The following is an 18290-nucleotide window of genomic DNA, read 5'->3' as shown; positions in this document are numbered from 1 at the left end:
AGCATTAAGCATTTATAAGTTTTTGGTATTATAATGTTGGCCATAATTAATCAACTGTCTCTTTTTAAGATGTAAAACAGTATAAACTGAACTTTTGAGATTAAGTACCATTACTATTATAAATGTTCTCAAACATGAGTTATAAATGATATTATAATGTGATTTCTTTTGTCTTGTGATTCCTACTCTTCTTGCGTGAAACTTGTAGGACTGTAAGCTGTGTTAAAGATTGTAAGCCTCAGTGGCCAGGGGGAACTTCATATTTTTTGTCTTGAGAAGTTGGCTAGAGGACTGCAGCTCTCTCAGAGGGATAGGCTAAGAGAAGTCAGATGAGTGATACAAGTCACTGGAACAGGAGAAGCAACTTATGAGCCAAGGTCCCCTCCCCAGGGGTAAATGTTACTCCTTAAAATGAGACGCTTCACTGAGGACCTGACTCCACCTGCTGAGAGCTACTGCAGAGGGACACTGCCAGAGGCCCTGTCAGAGCAGAGGGCAACTTCCCACTCACACTTGTCTGGAGACCCACTGCAGACAGCGGCCCACTGGTCCTGCTGACATGTCTCCTGCCCAGACTTCTCCTAGGAGAGGTTCCCTACCCTCTTTTCTATATTCCCAACTTCGACTAACATGTCTTGCATGCTAATTGCTTGCAATAAACCGAGTGATTTGTGAACTGAATATTGGCCATGTTTTATTTATCTCCAAGCCATGATGTGTGTGCCCATACTTACTGCAGGGCCCTGTGACAAACATTGGGAACTTTCACTGAACCAAACTTGGGTCTGCTTGCCTGCATGCAGTAAAGCCAGTTTATTGACACTGGGTTATGATAAAGAAAAGTGTAGGGCACCAAGCAAGGAGTCCAAAGTAGCTAGTGCTCAAAATACTTGAACTCCCTGATGGGTTTCTAGAAAGTTTTTTTTTTTTTTTGGAAAGCATTTTCAAAGCCCAGGTGAGGGAGTGGAGTCCCAGGGTATATGATCAACTTGGGCACAAGTTTCTGGTTGATTGATGGTGAGATAACAGGACAGTGTCACTTTATCAATCCTCAGGCTCCAGTAGATCTGGGGGCTATGTGCTCATGGTCATCAAGTAGTTAATCTCTTCTGTTTGGCAGAAGTTTTAGCATCTGTGAAACAGCTCAGGAAATGTGCAGCAAATACTGTTGTCTAGGTGCTTCAGAGAGGAACTGAAGCAGGGGATGGGGAAGGCTCTGTCCCAAGAAGGCTGCTTAGAGTCCAGTGTGATTACAGAGCCATGGAGAGAAAAAGTAACAGACATTCCAGGGGGTTGGGAATGATTAAACGTGGAGATTGAAGAAAAGAGGGAAGTCAAGGTTGACTCCTGGGGTCATGGGTGAATAACTTAGCAATGAGTGGTGGCCTTTATCTCCTTGAGATGCTGGAATCCTGGCAGTGGTGTAGGGTTGGACCACAGAGGTGCCTGAGAATCAGAGCTGGAGATGGAACTCTGTGGTTATGGGTTGGAAATCAGCAGTGACTTCTGGGCTGCATGAGATACCCTGAGAGGCAGCAAAGGGGTGGGATTGAAAAGGGATTGGTCCTAGAAATTTGCAAACTCTGCAAGGGGAGGGAGGAGCCAACAAAAGACTGGAGGGTCAGCCCTCCAGCCTGCTCCCTCACTCTGCTCAGGGCTATGTCCTAGGGCTGGAGCCCCTCTCCAGGTAAGGCTGGTAGAAGTGTGGGGCAAGGGGTGGGTGCTGAACTGGCCCCCTAGCTTTACAACCTGCTCTGTCTCTCACTGGCTCATGAGAAAGGCACCTTCCTAGGCCTCCATCACTCTGAAATTGGGGATATTAAAATAGTAGTGTCACAAGAGGAGAAAATGAAGACCAGGAGGAAATGAGGGAGGACTAAAGTATTTGCTTTAAAAACATGGTTGGGAGGTGAAATTGACAGTATCTTTGGAGGCAATGGTATAAGTGAGAGCTTTGGAGCTTAGGGGACCCAGACTTTTGATTCTGTCTCCTCTATTCCCTCAACGTGAGGGCTGAATTTTATCCTCAATCTATTTCTTCAGAGTATTTCTGACTGTGGATAGATTTGGAAGTAGTCACTTTTTCTATATTTCCTTCATTGTTAGAAGATTGATTAAATTCTTTTTCTAACAACAACAGTAACGTTTACTGTTATGATCATATAAATTTAAGCAAACACGTAACTAGAAAAGTAACTTCTTTTTTTCCCCCTGAGTACAAAATGGGTTGCTTTTCTACATACTAAACCTTAAACTTTGAATTCTATTAATGTCATGTGCTTTGCTTGGATTCTAGGCCCTGAGACACAGCTGCACAGGAGACCAAGTTCTGCTCTGCAGAGAACTCATCCTCCTTCCAGGACAAGGACCTCTGTGGGTGAGCAGTGGTAAAAAACATAATTCAGCCAGTTTGAAGGTCAAATCGGGGAGCATGCCCTCTAGCAACTAGAAGGGTGCACCCAGACATTCCACAAATGGAAGGGTTTTGATAAGAAGAAGGGTGGGGCAGAGAGCCGTTAGGGAAAGAAAAGATTAGTTTTAGGCCAGGACATCTTTTGAGGAAAAAGAATGACAGTTTCATCATGTAGACAGCTTCTTCCTCTGGGTACAGGCTATGGAGAAGGCCCACAGGACAGATTATCTCCTTGGTGCCAATCAGAAAATTCCAATCCAGTTGGCTAAGATTACGTTTCTGGGAAAGGTGGAAACTGCAAGTAAGTCAAGTGTGGCGTCTAGGATTGGTGTCTGGGCTTTAGCATGAGTGATGCCATTTTGGGCTTGTGGTTTTTCTTTAGTAGCAGCTAAGACTTGATAGTTGAGTGTCTTGGTATATGGAGAAGTGGAGGGGCGTGGGGCCACACATATTTTAGTGAATCAGGGAAACTGACCTTTTGGACTGATGAGGAATGAGTGTAGGGTGGGGATCCTTAACCTGGAGCTTTGGTGGTCTGATATTATTAACAGAATCATGACTTTGTCACCACTAGAAATCATAGCTTTTTTCATTTCATGTTACAGTTTTGCAGGTATTATGAAACAGTCTTATACTTTGCCAAAATTCAAAAATAGTTTAGATCTGCCAATCTTGTTAAATAATAGGTTAAGAAGCTCACATATTCTGTATCTCAAATTATTATTTTGATAACTGTATCATGCTAAAAATCCACTCATATTTGAATGAAAATTCCAGTCTTTCCTGCCAGAGATCCTCAGTTCAGTTCAGTCACTCAGTGTGTCTGACTCTTTGCGACCCCATGAATTGCAGCACGCCAGGCCTCCCTGTCCATCATTCCAACTCCCGGAGTTTACTCAAACTCATGTCCATCAAGTCGGAGATGCCATCCAGCCATCTCATCCTCTGTCGTCCCCTTCTCCTCCTGCCCCCAAACCCTCCCAGCATCCGGGTCTTTTCCAATGAGTCAACTCTTTGCATGAGGTGGCCAAAGTATTGGAGTTTCAGCTTCAGTATCAGTCCATCCAATGAACACCCAGGACTGATCTCCTTTAGGATGGATCTCCTTGCAGTCCAAGGGACTCTCAAGAGTCTTCTCCAACACCACAGTTCAAAAGCATCAATTTTTCGGTGCTCAGCTTTCTTCACAGTCCAACTCTCACATCCATACATGACCACTGGAAAAACCATAGCCTCGACTAGAGATCCTAGACACCTTAAAATTCTATCCACTCTGGGTTCAAAACCCCTAAATCAATGTGGACAGTGAGGTTTAAACACCGAGTCTGGGGCAAACGTGGCAAGGTTCAGGTCAGGCTTGGAGTGCCATCAAAAGGGGTTTAGCACGGAAAGACTCAAGAAACTTTTAATCCGTGCAGTAATGAGTGCTGACTTATGTTCTAAGGAACTTGCTCTAACAATATACAACAGGAGGGTGAACTGTGGAGAAAGGAAACAAGAAAGACTAGAAACATTTAGCAATATACACCCCAAAGATACGGGGGGCGGGGGCAGGGGGGATGCATAACTGTTTCAATGTGACATTTAATCATTCGATTGCTACTCATCTTATGTGACAATACGCTATGTTAAGTAGTTCGAAATGGAGTCACAGTGGCCAATGTGAGCCTCCACGAAGACTGCTTTTAAACATCTGATGTTAGAATGTGAATATTTAAATGTGACGTATTGAGCGTTAATATGGGTAAGGAATTTGTTTGCTAAAGGCCAAGGTTTGACTTCACTGGAACAGGAGCAACCGATGAGACAAGACCCCTTGGGGCGTAACTGGTACTCCCTATTGCTCCTTAAAATGAGACCATTGAATTGAGCAGCTAGAAGGCTCTTGTCTGGGGGCTGAGCCCATGCAGGTGGAGGCTCTGTGACTTCCTGCTCACACTAGTCCTGAGACTCATTTCCTGGGATGGAGTGGGAGGGGCGCCACTCTTTCCCACTTACATGACTAACTTACGGTGCCTGCGTGACTGTGTACAATAAACAGAGCGAATTGTAGATTGAATTTGGCTCTGTTTCACATTCTTCAATTACAGACTCACCTGGCCTTTCTGCGGGACTGCACCACCATAAACCAATTTCCCTTTAATCAGGGATGGAAAACAGCTTTGATTTGCCTTTTCTTGGCTTGTGACTGCCCTCATTTCATGTTTGTTATCTACTTGCATTTCCTCTATGCTGAATTAACTTTTCAGAATGGGCAGCCTGTTCTTCGTGTGCTCTCCCCCCACCCCCAGCCCCTGAGTTTGCTGGCAGTTTCGTGGACTTCCTTTTAGCTAGAGACAGAACAGATCATATTCCAACCCCATTCTTCGTGACCACCCAGAGTTTGGCATTACTGTATACTTTTCACATTTAATTACCTGAAAAGTCTAACAGTTCCTGCAGCTCTTTTGAAGGTGGAGAGGAGGGATATTTGGCCCAGCACTGGCCATCATCAGTTTTCTCCAACCAAGGAACCAGTTTTGTTAGCATTTCCCTGACTAATAAAATTGAGCATATTTTAATCTATTTACTCTCTATTCTAATTTCTATGGGCTCATACCAGCCACGTTACCTGCAGGTTGGTTTTTCCTCTAATGCACTTGGGACATCCCTAACAAGTACACTGTGTCTCTGGTGTGGTGTCTAGTAGCCACTCTGATTCCACAGTGGGCGTTGAGCTTCTTTGGCTCAATCCTTTTCTTATTAAAGGGCATTATTTTCTGAGTCTTTGTCGTGAAAAACCCAGGACTGAACATATTGTTAAGTCCTGGTGGTTTCACTTCTGGTGTAACTTTTCAAGGGGAGAGTATATGTATTATTTCTGATTTTATTAGGTGTTCCAAGTTCCTAAAAATCATAACTATTCCAACTTCAGATAGGTAATAGTGATCCCATTTTTTTACATTATACCCTTAACTTCTGGGCTTGGGCAACTCATTGCTTTCAATTCTCCTTTTTTTAAAATTTAGTGTATCAATTTACACAAACTTTTATTATAAGAAACATGAATGATTTTTGTGGTGGTTTAGAATTTGTTATTCTCTCTTCTGTGAAGTACTTTCCTGTTTTAGCTTTTTTGCAGTTTACAACTCTTTAATGACAATTGTCTGTTCTGTATTGTTAAATGGACTGTTCTGCACATGGAACCTTTTTAAAACCTTGAACATTTTATTGATTTTTCTTTATATTCATCTGATGAGGATTATGTGTTTGTTTTTACCTTTTGGATCACTAATTGATTATTTTAAAGTTTTGTCACAATACCATTTATTTCATTTGTTTTTTATTTATTACCATACATTTGCAAATTTATCTTTCAATATCCTCACAGTGGTTCCTTTTCCATGCTTAATTTTGTACACTGTAATTTCTTCTCTTTAAGGAAAATGCTTACTTGTGTTTTGATTTTATTCTTCTCAGTTTTCTTTTAAATTTCTACTTTTATCTCAGTCTTTTGTCTTTTCTTGGTTTTGACTTAGCTGTATTGTTTGGGGTACAAATATATTTATATTTGTGGATTACCATAACTGAAAATTTTTCTTTGCTTCATTTCATTCTCTTGACCTGAATTATGCTTTATTGGTCAGTGTTACCTTCTTCGTGCTTTAATTTTGTCAGCATTTATATGTACAATTTTGCCCTGATTTCCAGTTTTCTTTGGTAGTTTGCTTTAATCCTCTTTGTAGGACATATAGAGCAGTCTTGTTGCTGAATTGAACTTGATTTCACTCACCTGATGCACAGCAGCCAATCTACTGACACTGGGTCATGATAAGGAAAGTGCAGCATTTATTTGCAGGGCACCAAGCAAGGAGAATAGGTAGCTAATGCTCAAAGGACCTGAACTCCTTGCTTGGTGCCCTGAAAATTAACACTGTACTTTTCCTTCACCAAAACGTGGTGTCAATAGACTGAATTTGCTGCAAGTGAACCTAAGTTCAATTATGTAACAATTTTGGTGACCATGAAAGGACCACCACCCCAACTGGGTGTCTTTGTGACACATTGGCTCCTGGCAAGAGAGGGCTCTAAGATTCTGTCCAGCAGCTTCCTGAATACCTTTGTCTCAGGGACAACCCAGAGCATCTGCCACCAATTGGGGGTCAGTGGCCCTTGGTGCTTTCATGGTGAAGGAAACAAGGAATTTACTTGAGACACTTCTGCTTAGTAGAAGGGCTCATGTGTGATGACACCAGGTATTCATTTAGCCACTTGGCTCTGACTGTGGTGGGGTATTGATTTGGGGAACTGTCTGTACTGGACCAAGGAGTCTGTAACCCTGACGGATGCCTTGTGTTGGTGAGCTTGCTGGCTCCCTTGATGTTTGATAGTACCAGCTGTGAGCAACAGAGATGGGTAGTCAGAGCTCTGCTCCATCTTGTAGCCCCTTAGAGTATATTTTGCAGAATTGGGAAATTTTTAGTTAAGCACCTCCGAAAAGGAGAAAAAAATGGCATTCTCTTGTAACACTCTTCAGCCTCAGGGCATCTTAAGATCTGGAGAACACTGCTCCCTAATGGCTGTCTAAATTATAACACTGTCTTTGAACCAGAACTATTTTGTGAGAGGGGAGGAAAAGGGGAGGATGCTTCTTATGTACAGCCCTTATGCTATTGATTCAAAGTGAGCCTATCCAGAGAAAAATGTAGCATGCATGGAATTATGATACAGAAAGAAATTTCCTCCAATAAAGAGATTTTAAAAGGTTTACCCTATTTTCAGGAATCAAGAGACGGGGAATTAATTCAACAAATAAATGCTCCTAGATATCCATCACAACTGCCTCTGAATGATGGGCAAAATGTGGAAGCAGGGGCTGGAGCCATAGATCCCACAGTAGCCAATTCATTCTCACCTGCTCTGGCAAGAACTGAGGAAGGAGGGGTTGTCTCCCTCTCACACCTGACAGAGCTTCCATTTTGGTCAGGGAACCACTAATGTTCATTCAGGGTGATTCTCACTGAGGCAGATTCACATTGGAGGAATAAATGCCCAAGATCATCCAGCAGGATTCATATGGATCCATTCTCCCTTTTCAACCTCAGACATGTTGAATTGCAAAAATAATATGCCAACCTACTGGGATGACACTACCAGGATGGAAAATTCATTCTCTTTCATCTTTGTCAACCCCAATTGGGCTGATATCAAAGATTGCTAACCACTCTATTGGCTGAGGAAGAGAAGAGGATGGAAATATTGCATTGACTAAGAAATTCATACGTGTTTTTCTGTACAATGTTATGGAAAACCCTGAACGAACTTTTTGTGAACCCAATAGAAAAGGCTAGAGAAGAGGCAGGTAGAATTCACATTGCTGCCCCTGGCAAACCCATCCCAGCACCAGCAGCAAAAGCAATTCCCATCATAGATCCAGACTGGGAGGAGAGTGACCTAGGAGATAAAATTGGAATTGAGCGTTACAAGGAGTGCATTATGGTAGGGCTCCAAAAGGGAGAACAAACACTGGAGCTTTCATAAGGGAAGGAGTGTGCAAACAGCCACAGGAAAATCCCTGAGGTTTTGCAAAAGAATGTACAGGGTATAACGTCAATGTGCAGATGTGGATCCAGGTAATCCAGAGAATTTCAAATTAGTTAATGGACTTTGTGACTTAGAGTGCCCCAGCTGCAGAAGACATAAGGACTTTTTGGCTTGTTGTTATCTTATTTGGTAGAAACTGCTTTCAGTGTTTCATAGTAGGGAGGGAGTACAAGGTGGAAAAGAGACCCGTGAAATGAAGCAGCAAAGGTCCCTTTTGGCAGTGATACTCAGTGGAGAAAGGGGAGACAAAAATCTGAGCAGAGAGTAAGACCCAGGGAACCAAGAGAGTGAAGGGTGGCCCACAGAAAAAAGCCCACCAATGGGACATGTGAAAGTGGGTCAGCAGCAGTCCCTATTGTAAGACAAGAAGGCAACGGAAAGAAAGTCTGCCTCAGCTTACAAAAGAAACTGGAAGAGGAGGAGAAAGCATTGTTCATGCTGGAGACGAGAGAGTGACAGAGGATTCTCTAAGGGGACTCTGCTTGGGGAAATAGCCTCCCACCAGGAGCCCTGGGTAACTGTTTTGTGGGAAGTAGATTGTCTTTCTGACTGGTACTGGAGACACTTGCTCAGTTTTGAACACTGGATTCACAAGGAGTTGGACCGAAAGAGTTAACCTTAAAAAAACACATCTTGGCAAGAGGAGTATCTAGAAAGCCTCTCCAAAAACTGTTTTTGCAATCCCTAGGCTGTCAGGTTGAGGCTCCTAATCTAAAACACAGCCTTTTTTTTTGTACGTGCCAGAGTGCCCAGTTGCATTGCTGGGGCAAGATTTTTTAACTAAATTGAAAGCTAAAGTGACTTTCACTCCTGAAATACTGGATATAAAGGTACCACTGGAACAAACTTGCGCCTTGCAGCCAGCCCTCCTGTCAAGGGATGGAGGAGTCTCCACCAGTGTCCCTGAAGACACCTTGCAGCAGGGAAGCCTGGGAGCATGGACTGATAGGTGGACAGGAAGAGTGGATGGCCTTAGCAGTTAAGGTGAAGCTGAAGCTGGACACTTAGGCTCTGAGCTTAAGGCAATATCCCTTAAATGAGCAAGCAAAACAGGGATCCAGACCAAGGCTGGATTGGCATTTTGAAATACTTGCTTATTGGACTCCCTCAGTCACTATATAATACTCCCATCCTGCCTTTAAGACGCCTGGCACTGAGAACTACTGGTTTGTTCAGGACAGAAGAGCCGTAAATCAGATAGTGAAAGATATTCACCCTGTGGTCCCAAATCCCTATATTCTGCTGATCCTCTTACCTGGAAACTTTCATTAGGCTTAGCAGAGGTCTTTTTCTGTGTTATTTTGAGTCCTGAATCCCAAGAGCTATTTGTATTTGTTGGGAAGATCTAGAAACCAAAGCAAGCAGCAATACTGCTAGACAGTATTGCAAGGACTTAAAACACCTTCACAGTGTTCAGGAAAGTGCTAGCTAAAGATATGAGGGAGCTCCAGCTACAGGAGGGAGCTCTGCTCAGATATGTTTATGATCCTCCACAGCTCGCAATACAAAGAACACAAGTGAAAACACTGGGACTACTTTGAACCATCTGGCCAAATGAGTCTATAAAATCTCTTGGAAAAAGGCCCAAATTTCCCAAACATCAGCGAAATATCTGGGATCCAAACTGAAAAAAGGCCAAAGGAATAGGCTCCAGGACTGCCAGGAGACAGTAGCCAGGGTGTGGTGGCCACCACCAAAGGCGCTGCATGGGTTCCTGGAATGGCAGGATTCTGCTGCACTTGGATCCCCAGGATTCCCAGCTTAAGCTAATAGTTAAACAGGTTGTATGAGGCCCTAAAAAAGACTGACAATAATGCCATAGTGGGAACTGGAGAATGTCAAGAGACTTTCCCAATGAAGAAAAAAACTACTGACTGCTTCTGTTCTGTGTTTGCCAGCTTTGAAAAGGTCATTTGATCTTTTTAAACATAAAAGACAGTTAGTGAGACTGGAGGGGTTTCCCTGGTAGTTCAGCTTTTACAGAATCCACCTGCAATGCAGGAGACCCTGGTTCAAATCCTGGGTCCAGAAGATCCCCTGGAGAAGGGATAGGCTACCCACTCCAGTATTCTTAGGCTTCCCTGGCGGTTCAGATGGTAAAGAATTCACCTTCAGTGCAGGAGACCTGGTTTCGATCCCTGGGTTGGGAAGATTCCCTGGCAGAGGGCATGGTGACCCACTCCAGTATTCTTGCCTGGATAATCCCAATGGACAGAGGAGCCTGGTGGGCTATAGTTCATGGGGTCACAAAGAGTCAGACATGACTGAGCGACTAAGTGCAGCACAGTGAGACTGGAGGTATTGACCCACAGTCGATGAAATGCCCAGTATCCTATTTCACAAAGGTTTTGGACAGTATAATCCAGATGTATTTGAGAGTCATAGATGCTACTCTGGATTTGTTGCAAGAAGCAGAGGAATTCACTCCAGGACAGCCAACCATGGTGTGTACATCCCACTGCATGTTGTCACTGTTGGAACAAAAGAGTGGATATTGTCTCACTTTAGATCACTTGGGAGGATATCAGGTAATTTTACTCGATAATTCTAATGTGACCCCAAGACTGTGTCCTGCTTGAGCCCAGCCACCCTGCTCCCAACCCCTTTGGGTGTCCCAGAGGTACATGAATGATTATTGGCATATCACTGAGCAGGTGCCTGGATCTGATTCTAATTCCCTTTGGAGATCCAAACCTGGAGATGTTCCCAGATGGAAGTAACCTCATAGGCCACCAAAGCTGAAAGACCAGATACGCAGTGGTAACCTTGCAGGAGGTCCTAGGAGCGGAGGCTTTGTCGTCATGTATCTTTGCCCCAAAAGCTAAAATTATTGCCCTTACTTGACCTTTACATCTCAATGAAGGTAAAAAAGCCAACGTCTATACTGACTCGAAATATGCCTTTTCAGTTGTAAACATACATAGGGTAATTGGGATAGATAGACTGCTCACTTCTGAAAGAAAAGAAATCAAACACACCAAAGAAGTTTTGAAGCTGCTAGACACAGTGCTCAAGCCAAAGGAGGAGACAATTTGCACATTGCCCAAGACATCTGAGATCTGACTATTTTGTTTTGAAAAGGAACAACATAGCTGACCAAACTGCTAGAACAGCCTTCAGGACAAAGTGCCTTTTGTTATAGCCCTGTTTATTTAGCCCCACATACACTGGTGGCTCAGACAGTAAAGAATCTGCCTGAAATGCAGAAGACCCAGGTTTGATCCCTGGGTCAGGAAGATCCCCTGGAGAAAGGAATGGCTACCCACTCCAACATTCTTGCCGGGAGAATTCCATGGACAGAGAAGCCTAGTGGGTCAACAAAGAGTCGGACACAACTGAGCAGCTAACACACTTACACACTCACCTGAGAACCTCGAAATATCATGAGAATGGTGATATGACCTTACCCATTTAGGATCAAATGATAAATGATGAAGGAGTGGTTTTAATTCATGACTATCTAATGGAGAAAGTAATTGGAGCAATATACATGAGCACCCATTTTAGGCATCCAGTGGATACAGGACTACATTAAAAGACCAAATATGCAAAGACAATTCAAAGAATATTACAAAAGTGTATGCTTTGCGCTAAAAATAATTTCAAGATGAGATCTCCCCCGTCTTGCACAGAGTCCAATCTAGAAGGGAGTGCTTGAGAAAGATTGGCAAGTAGACTTTACAATCATGGCTAAAGTAAAAGGAAGGAAACTTTACTTACTAGTGATGGCAAACAACTTTACAGTCTGCTTAGAATCATTCTCTTGCTGGATTGAAAAAGTTTCAGAAGTAGTAAAGGTCTTGCTCTATGAGATAATTCCTAGATTTGGGTTACCGAGCTCAATTAATTCAGAGTAATAATAGCGGTAGCTTAATTGCTAGTGTGATTCAGTAGGTATCTAAAAAATGTGGAATAAATGGAATTTGCATGCATTTTGGAGGCTACGATCAACTAGAAACATACTTTAAAGAGGAAGATAGCTAAAATCTGTCAAGAATTAACTTAACCTGGGAAAGAGTGTTACTGCTTGCATTGCTTAGAATTAGAGTGGGTCCTAGAAGTAGACTCCAGTTGAGTCCTTACAAAATACTGTACGCTCTATTTTGAGCAGTTATATGATCAGACATGTGATCAAAAGTGAAAGAACTAGACACTGTAAGATATGTGCATATACTGGGGTTAGTTTTAAATGTTATTCCTAAATTTGCTACTAGTAAAGTGATGTTTCCCACAGATGTCCCCCTCTAGCATTTTAGACCTGGAGACTGGGTGCTCCTAATAATGTGGAAAGATGTATGCCCAACAGCCAAATTCAGCCCTGGTGGGTGAGGACTTAGATTCTACTACTAACCCACTCTTCTATTAAATTGACAGGAATCAAACTGTGGATCCATTGCATACGGGTGAAACTGGTTTCTGACCCAGCCACAGATTCATAGCCTTCAGAAGTTACAGAAAGACAACGAAAAAGCCGACTGAAGCCAGTACTCTTTGCTGCAAGTCTGGACTAGGGCTTCATTTAAAAAAAGAGGAAGTATCTTAGATAACTAGTGAATGACTAGTGGCCATCCATCATAACATTTATAATTGACTAGAGCATTTTTCTGGTTTATTACTTGCTTTTATCCTTTTGTTTGCCACTTCATCTAATCATTTTACCTGTGATTATATCATAGTCAAGCAAATCTGTAATTTGTTGTGATATTGATAATAGGAGATACTCATACCTTTCTTTATTTTAGTTTAAGCTTTGTGATAATAGGATTAGTACCAAAGTTGAGCACCAGTGCTGTTTTACCATACAAGCTGTTGGCCCCAACAATAATGATGGCTCTTGCGTTTCTTTACTATCTCATTCCACTGGTGTCTGCCACTTCCTGGAAGGAAAATAGGTTATCTCTGAACATAGACAGAGGTGGGAATTTCAATGATTGTGTGAAGTGTCATTTGAGACCTCAAACCAACCATGAATTGGTGCTTCCCATAACAGATTTTGATACTGTTCCGGACCCCATTACCTACTATAATCATCCTCCTTTAGGTGTCACATGGCAAGTTCAGCTAATCAAGGGACATCACAATACTCCAGTCCCTTGTTTCAACCTGTCTGAGATAATTTCCATTGGAGGAAAAGTTACTACTGGTCCCCCTCGGTCCCTCAAATTTATTCTGAAAAAATGTGATGAACAAAATCCCCTGAAATGTACAATTGACAAATGTGTAAAGTCTAAAAATGACACTAATTTGTGTCAGAGAGCCAAACAAGTTGGGTATCATGTAAATGGACTATGGAAGGCTTGCAGTGGCTCTCACCCCTGGCTTGATAACATAATCTCTGAACTCCCTAAAAATGAAAGAATCAATGACACTACTCTGGGAGGTATAACTTGCTCCCCTCCAGGATATATCTTTGTCTGTGGAACAGGGAGTGACTCACCTACACGGGGGTGGGCACATCGCTGTTTAGACAGCTGGCAAATGGAAGGGTCATGCCTACTGGGACGTTCTGTGACCTTTTATGGGCACAGCCTTAAGAGCATTACTTCCCTCTCTAACTCAAACATGCGTCTTAGAAGAGAGATATCATCAGGCTATTAGGACAATATAGGACAAACTATTTTTGGCAACCTCACACCAACTGCCAGAGTTTATATCAATAGAGATATGATTCATAATCTAGCTACCACAATTGGGAAATCTGCCAAACTGCTGAGGACACAGCTTAAAGTATTGCAGCCCAACAGATATCTTTGAACTCATGTGGTCCTAGACAATAGAATCGCCTGTGATTTCCTATTGGCAAAACAAGAAAAAGTATGTGCAGTGGCTCATACCACATGCTGCACATACATCAATACCTCTGGAGAAGTTGAAATCTGAATAAACAGAATAATTCAAAAGGCTACCTAGTTATAGGATGTACATAAAGAGGATACACACCAAAACTTATTTTCCTGGTTGCCATCTGGAATAGGGGAACTCTTTTGAGTACTGTTACAAAGTTCCATTGATCATCATCCTCTTTGTAATAGGTTTATTAATTTTCAAATATTTGTTCAGATGGTATGACAAAATGGTCAAAGAGAGAGATCATGTTTTCATGGTGCAAAATGCTGACGCTAGGCCTGGGACTTGAGAATTCTTTGAGAAGAAGGTCCAAGACTTTTGCTCCTCTAATCCTGGAGAATCAACATCGCCCTTGTTCAGCAGGAAGTAGCCAGAGTGGTCGTCGCCCCTGTTCCCCTCTGGATTGAGGAGTATCAAAGAGCAGAGGGACCTGAAACTGAGCAGGACCCTTTAGGACCTTCCTGGGTACAATCCTCTCTTGTCCCTACTTCTTGTTTGTAGAAAAAACTTGAGAGTTTTAGGTCTTCCTAGAGTTCTAAAGAGCAGACTCAAGAAGTTGATGATTACAGAAATGAGTAAATGTAGAAATAAAGGAAAAGCAAACAAGCTAGAAAATTTTAACCATGAAACAGAGTCAACAAGACTTCTAGTTCTTCCTCAAGGCATATAGATAACAATCTGATGCAACATATCTTTGAGTTGTTTTACAGAACCAGTACCACATGATGAAACCTGTTGACCTCAGCCAAGATGACCCAAACAAGTTGGAGCCAGAAGAATGATGATCAAGATGCCAGATATCACTTTATTGCTTAACACCCAATCAATCAGAAGAATCTATGAGCTAATCACGTGCTTAAGAGCCTTACTCTTAATTTTAGTTTTTAAAAACCTGTGCCTGAAAGCCACTGAGGAGTTCAGGTCCTCTAAGCATTAGTTGCCCATTCTCCTGCTTGGCATCCTGCAAATAAATGTTGTACTTTACTTTACCACAACCCTATGTCAGTAGATTGACTTTGCTCATTTGGGTAAGCAAACTCAAGTGTGGCTCAGTAATAACATGTGTTCCTGTTGGGAGAGTTCAGTGGTTTTCCTTAATGACTTTCAGTTTGTTGAATGTTAGGAGCACTTTCAAGCATAAAAAAGAATAAACACTCATATCCATTAGCCAGATTCAGAACAAACATATTCCTCATTTTTCTCATCTATTTCTTCTCTTTTTTCTAAAATATTTTAAAGTAAATTCCAGACATCATGCCATTTCACCCTTAAAAACTCCAGTATCTGTCTCTAAAAATATATGGGTGTTTTCTTTTAAAAAATCCAATATTTTTATCCCAGTTAATAATTTCATATTCTCTAATATTGAATATTCAGTCCATATTCAAAATTTCCTGCCCTTCTACAATTAGTTTATTCAAACTAGGATCAAAACAAGAGGCACACAATTCTCTCCACCTGCTAAACTAGTACAGCCTCTCATTCCCCCAATCATTAAAACACTGAAGCACTGTTGAAGATTCTATCTGGTGGATTTTTCTGGTTGCTTCCTCATTGTTCTTCAGTCACTCAGTCATGTCTGACTCTGTGTGACCTCATGGACTGCAGTGAGCCAGGCTTCTCTGTCCTTCTCTATCTCCCAGAGTTTACTCAAACTCATGTCCACTGAGTTAGTGATGCCATCCAACTATCTCATCCTCTGTTGTCCCCCTCTCCTCCTGCCTTCAATCTTTCCCAACATCAGGGTCTCTTCCAGTGAGTCGACTCTTTGCATCATGTGGCCAAAGTATTGGAGTTTTAGCATCAACCCCTCCAATGAATAGTCAGGGTTAATTTACTTTAGAATTGCTTCATTTGATTTCCTTGAAGTGCAAGGAACTCTCAAGAGTCTTCTCCATCACTGCAGTTCAAAAGCATCAATTCTTCCATGCTCAGCCTTCCTTATGGTCCAACTCTCACAGCTGTACATGACTACTGGACAAACCATAGCTTTGACTAGATAGACCTTTGTTGCCAAAGTAATGTCTCTGCTTTTTAATATGCTGTCTAGGTTTGTCATGGCTTTTCTTTAAAGGAGGAAGCTTTTTTTTAATTTCATGGCTGCAATCATCGTCTGCAGTGATTTTGGAGCAAGAAAATAAAGTCACTGTTTCCATTTTCCCCCCCATCTATTTGCCATGAAATGATGGGACCAGATGCCACAATCTTCATTTTTTGAATGGTGAATTTTAACCCAGCTTTTTCACTCTCCTCTTTCTCCTTTATCAAGAGGTTCTTTAGTTCCTCTTAGGTCCTCCTTTGGTTCCTCATAGTAACCTTGATAACTTCAGATGCAGCTCCTGTTTTTAGTTTGCTTCACTAAGAAGGATACAATGGGAGAAGATGGCCACATCCTAGGTCTCAGGCGAGTCTCTGAAATAGGCTGCCCCGTGTGGGTCCTTGGCTTCACACACAAAAAGTTCAAGAGCGAACCATAGTAAAGTGAAAGCAGGTTTATTTAGAGAGATACCTGTTCCATAAACAGAAGGTGGTTTGTCACAGATTTTGAGAGTGGCCATGGGAGAAATACACTCCACAGACAGTGTGAGCCATCTCAGAAGGTGAGCGGTCCCAAGATATGTGAGTGATTAGTTTTCATGGGCTGGGTAATATCATAGACTAATGAGTGAGAGGTTTATTCCTACTGTTTTGAAGAAGGGATGGAAATTTCCAAGAATTGGGTCACTGCCCACCTTTTGGTCTTTGATGGTTGGCCTTGGAACTATTGTGGTGCCTATGGGTGTGTCATTTAGCTTGCTGATGAGATCACAACACTGCACTCATTTATCTGCTTGTAGCCTATGCTTCTAATCTTATTTATTTAAGTGCTCTTTATCTCATTTCTTCTTATGAGGTAAAAATTGCTAAGCAGTCAGTGTAGAACTCTGAGATCTCCATCTTTTTTTCAGTAAACATCTTGCTCCATTATCCTAAAAACTATGTCCTTTATCTTGAATTCCTAGAATGTATCTTTGGTCTGATAAATTATCAGCACTCAGATCTAGGGAAGGGCAGTAATCAGCTTCTCTTCCATATGCCTGGAGGAAAAAAAAAAAGATGATCATTAATCTTAAACCCATATTATCTGGTCCAGTGTAAAATGGCCAGGGGGCATGAAAAAGGGTGGTGACTTAATCTGAGGATCAAGAGAAGCCATAAAGATGTTAAGCTAAGTATCTTGATCTTTAAACTGACTCATTCAGAAATAGTGATTTAAGAACAGGAGCCAAGCAAAAATGTACAGATTAATAATGGTAAAGATATAAAACTGCTGTAATCCCTGCCTTTGGGGGTACTCTTTACCCCTTCTGTGTGTCTTTGCTGAGAGCTTTGTACTTTCTTCCTCTCTAATGTATCCTATTTGCTTGCTGCTGTGAGTGTTTGCGTCTTCATGGATTACATTCTGCTCCATGAATGGGAACTTGGATTCCCATTTCACTTGCAGGACTAAAGAATTGGGGCTGTGGGCTCACCTTTCTACCCATTAAATCTTTTTTCTCCTCTGTTGGTGGTGGTTTAGTCGCTAAGGTGTCTGACTCTTGCGACCCCATGGACTGTAGCCCACCAGGCTCCTCTGTCCATGGGATTTTCCAGGCAAGAATATTGGAGTGGATTGCCATTTCCTTCTCCAGGGGATCTTTCCAATGCAGGGATTGAATCCGGGTCTCCTGCATTGCAGGCAGATTCTTCATGTTTTTAACTTCTTGTATTCAAGATAACCTTTGATTCACTTAGGTTAAATACCCTTTATCACATATTCTTGGAGTTTCCAGTGCTTATTTTTTAATTTTGTTTCATTTCTTCATATTCTTCCAAATATTGGAAGCAATATTTGCTTCCCAGGTAACTCAGTGGTAAAGAATCTGCCTGCCAATGCAGGAGACATAGGAGATGTGGGTTCAAGGGTTAGGAAGACCCCCCTGGAGGAGGGAATGGCAACCCACTCCAGTATTCTTGCCTGAAAAATCCCAAGGACAGAGGAGCCTGGCAGGCTACAGTCCATAGGGTCACAAAGAGTTGGACAGGAGTGAGCACTTATTCTTAATGTAGTTAGCTTTAAGTCACTTTGAAACAGGCATATAGAGGGTAGGGCACAAACTTTAAAAGAATGACAAAGCCTGAGGACAAGATACAAACTGATTAGAACCAAATAAGTCCTTTATTTTCTTGGGCTCAAAAATCACTGCAGATAGTGACTGCAGCCGTGAAATTAAAAGACATTTGCTTCTTGGCAGGAAAGCTATGATAAATCCAGACAGCATATTAATAAGCAGAGGCACCACTTTGCTGACAAGGATCTTCAAGTCAAAGTTATGATTTTTCCAGTAGTCATGTTTGGATGTGAGAGTTGGACCATAAGGAAGGTGGAACGCCAAAGGGTTGATGTTTTCAAACTGTGATGATGGAG

At 42.0% G+C, this 18290-nt stretch overlaps 1 long non-coding RNA gene across 1 annotated transcript; it reads left to right on the top strand.

The window, feature by feature from the left end:
* The first annotated feature begins 1577 nt into the window (after nucleotides 1-1577).
* LOC110136077 (uncharacterized) lies at nucleotides 1578-14838 on the top strand. The gene is made up of 3 exons (XR_002313521.2): nucleotides 1578-1687; nucleotides 2297-2377; nucleotides 12371-14838. It is a non-coding gene; the product is annotated as an uncharacterized lncRNA (long non-coding RNA).
* The last annotated feature ends 3452 nt before the right edge of the window (nucleotides 14839-18290 follow it).

The sequence above is a fragment of the Odocoileus virginianus genome, chromosome 5, assembly GCF_023699985.2.
Source record: "Odocoileus virginianus isolate 20LAN1187 ecotype Illinois chromosome 5, Ovbor_1.2, whole genome shotgun sequence".
Taxonomy (NCBI): Eukaryota; Metazoa; Chordata; class Mammalia; order Artiodactyla; family Cervidae; genus Odocoileus; species Odocoileus virginianus.
The sequence above is the reverse complement of the archived record's forward strand: the minus strand, read 5'-3'. Positions and strand labels throughout refer to the sequence as shown.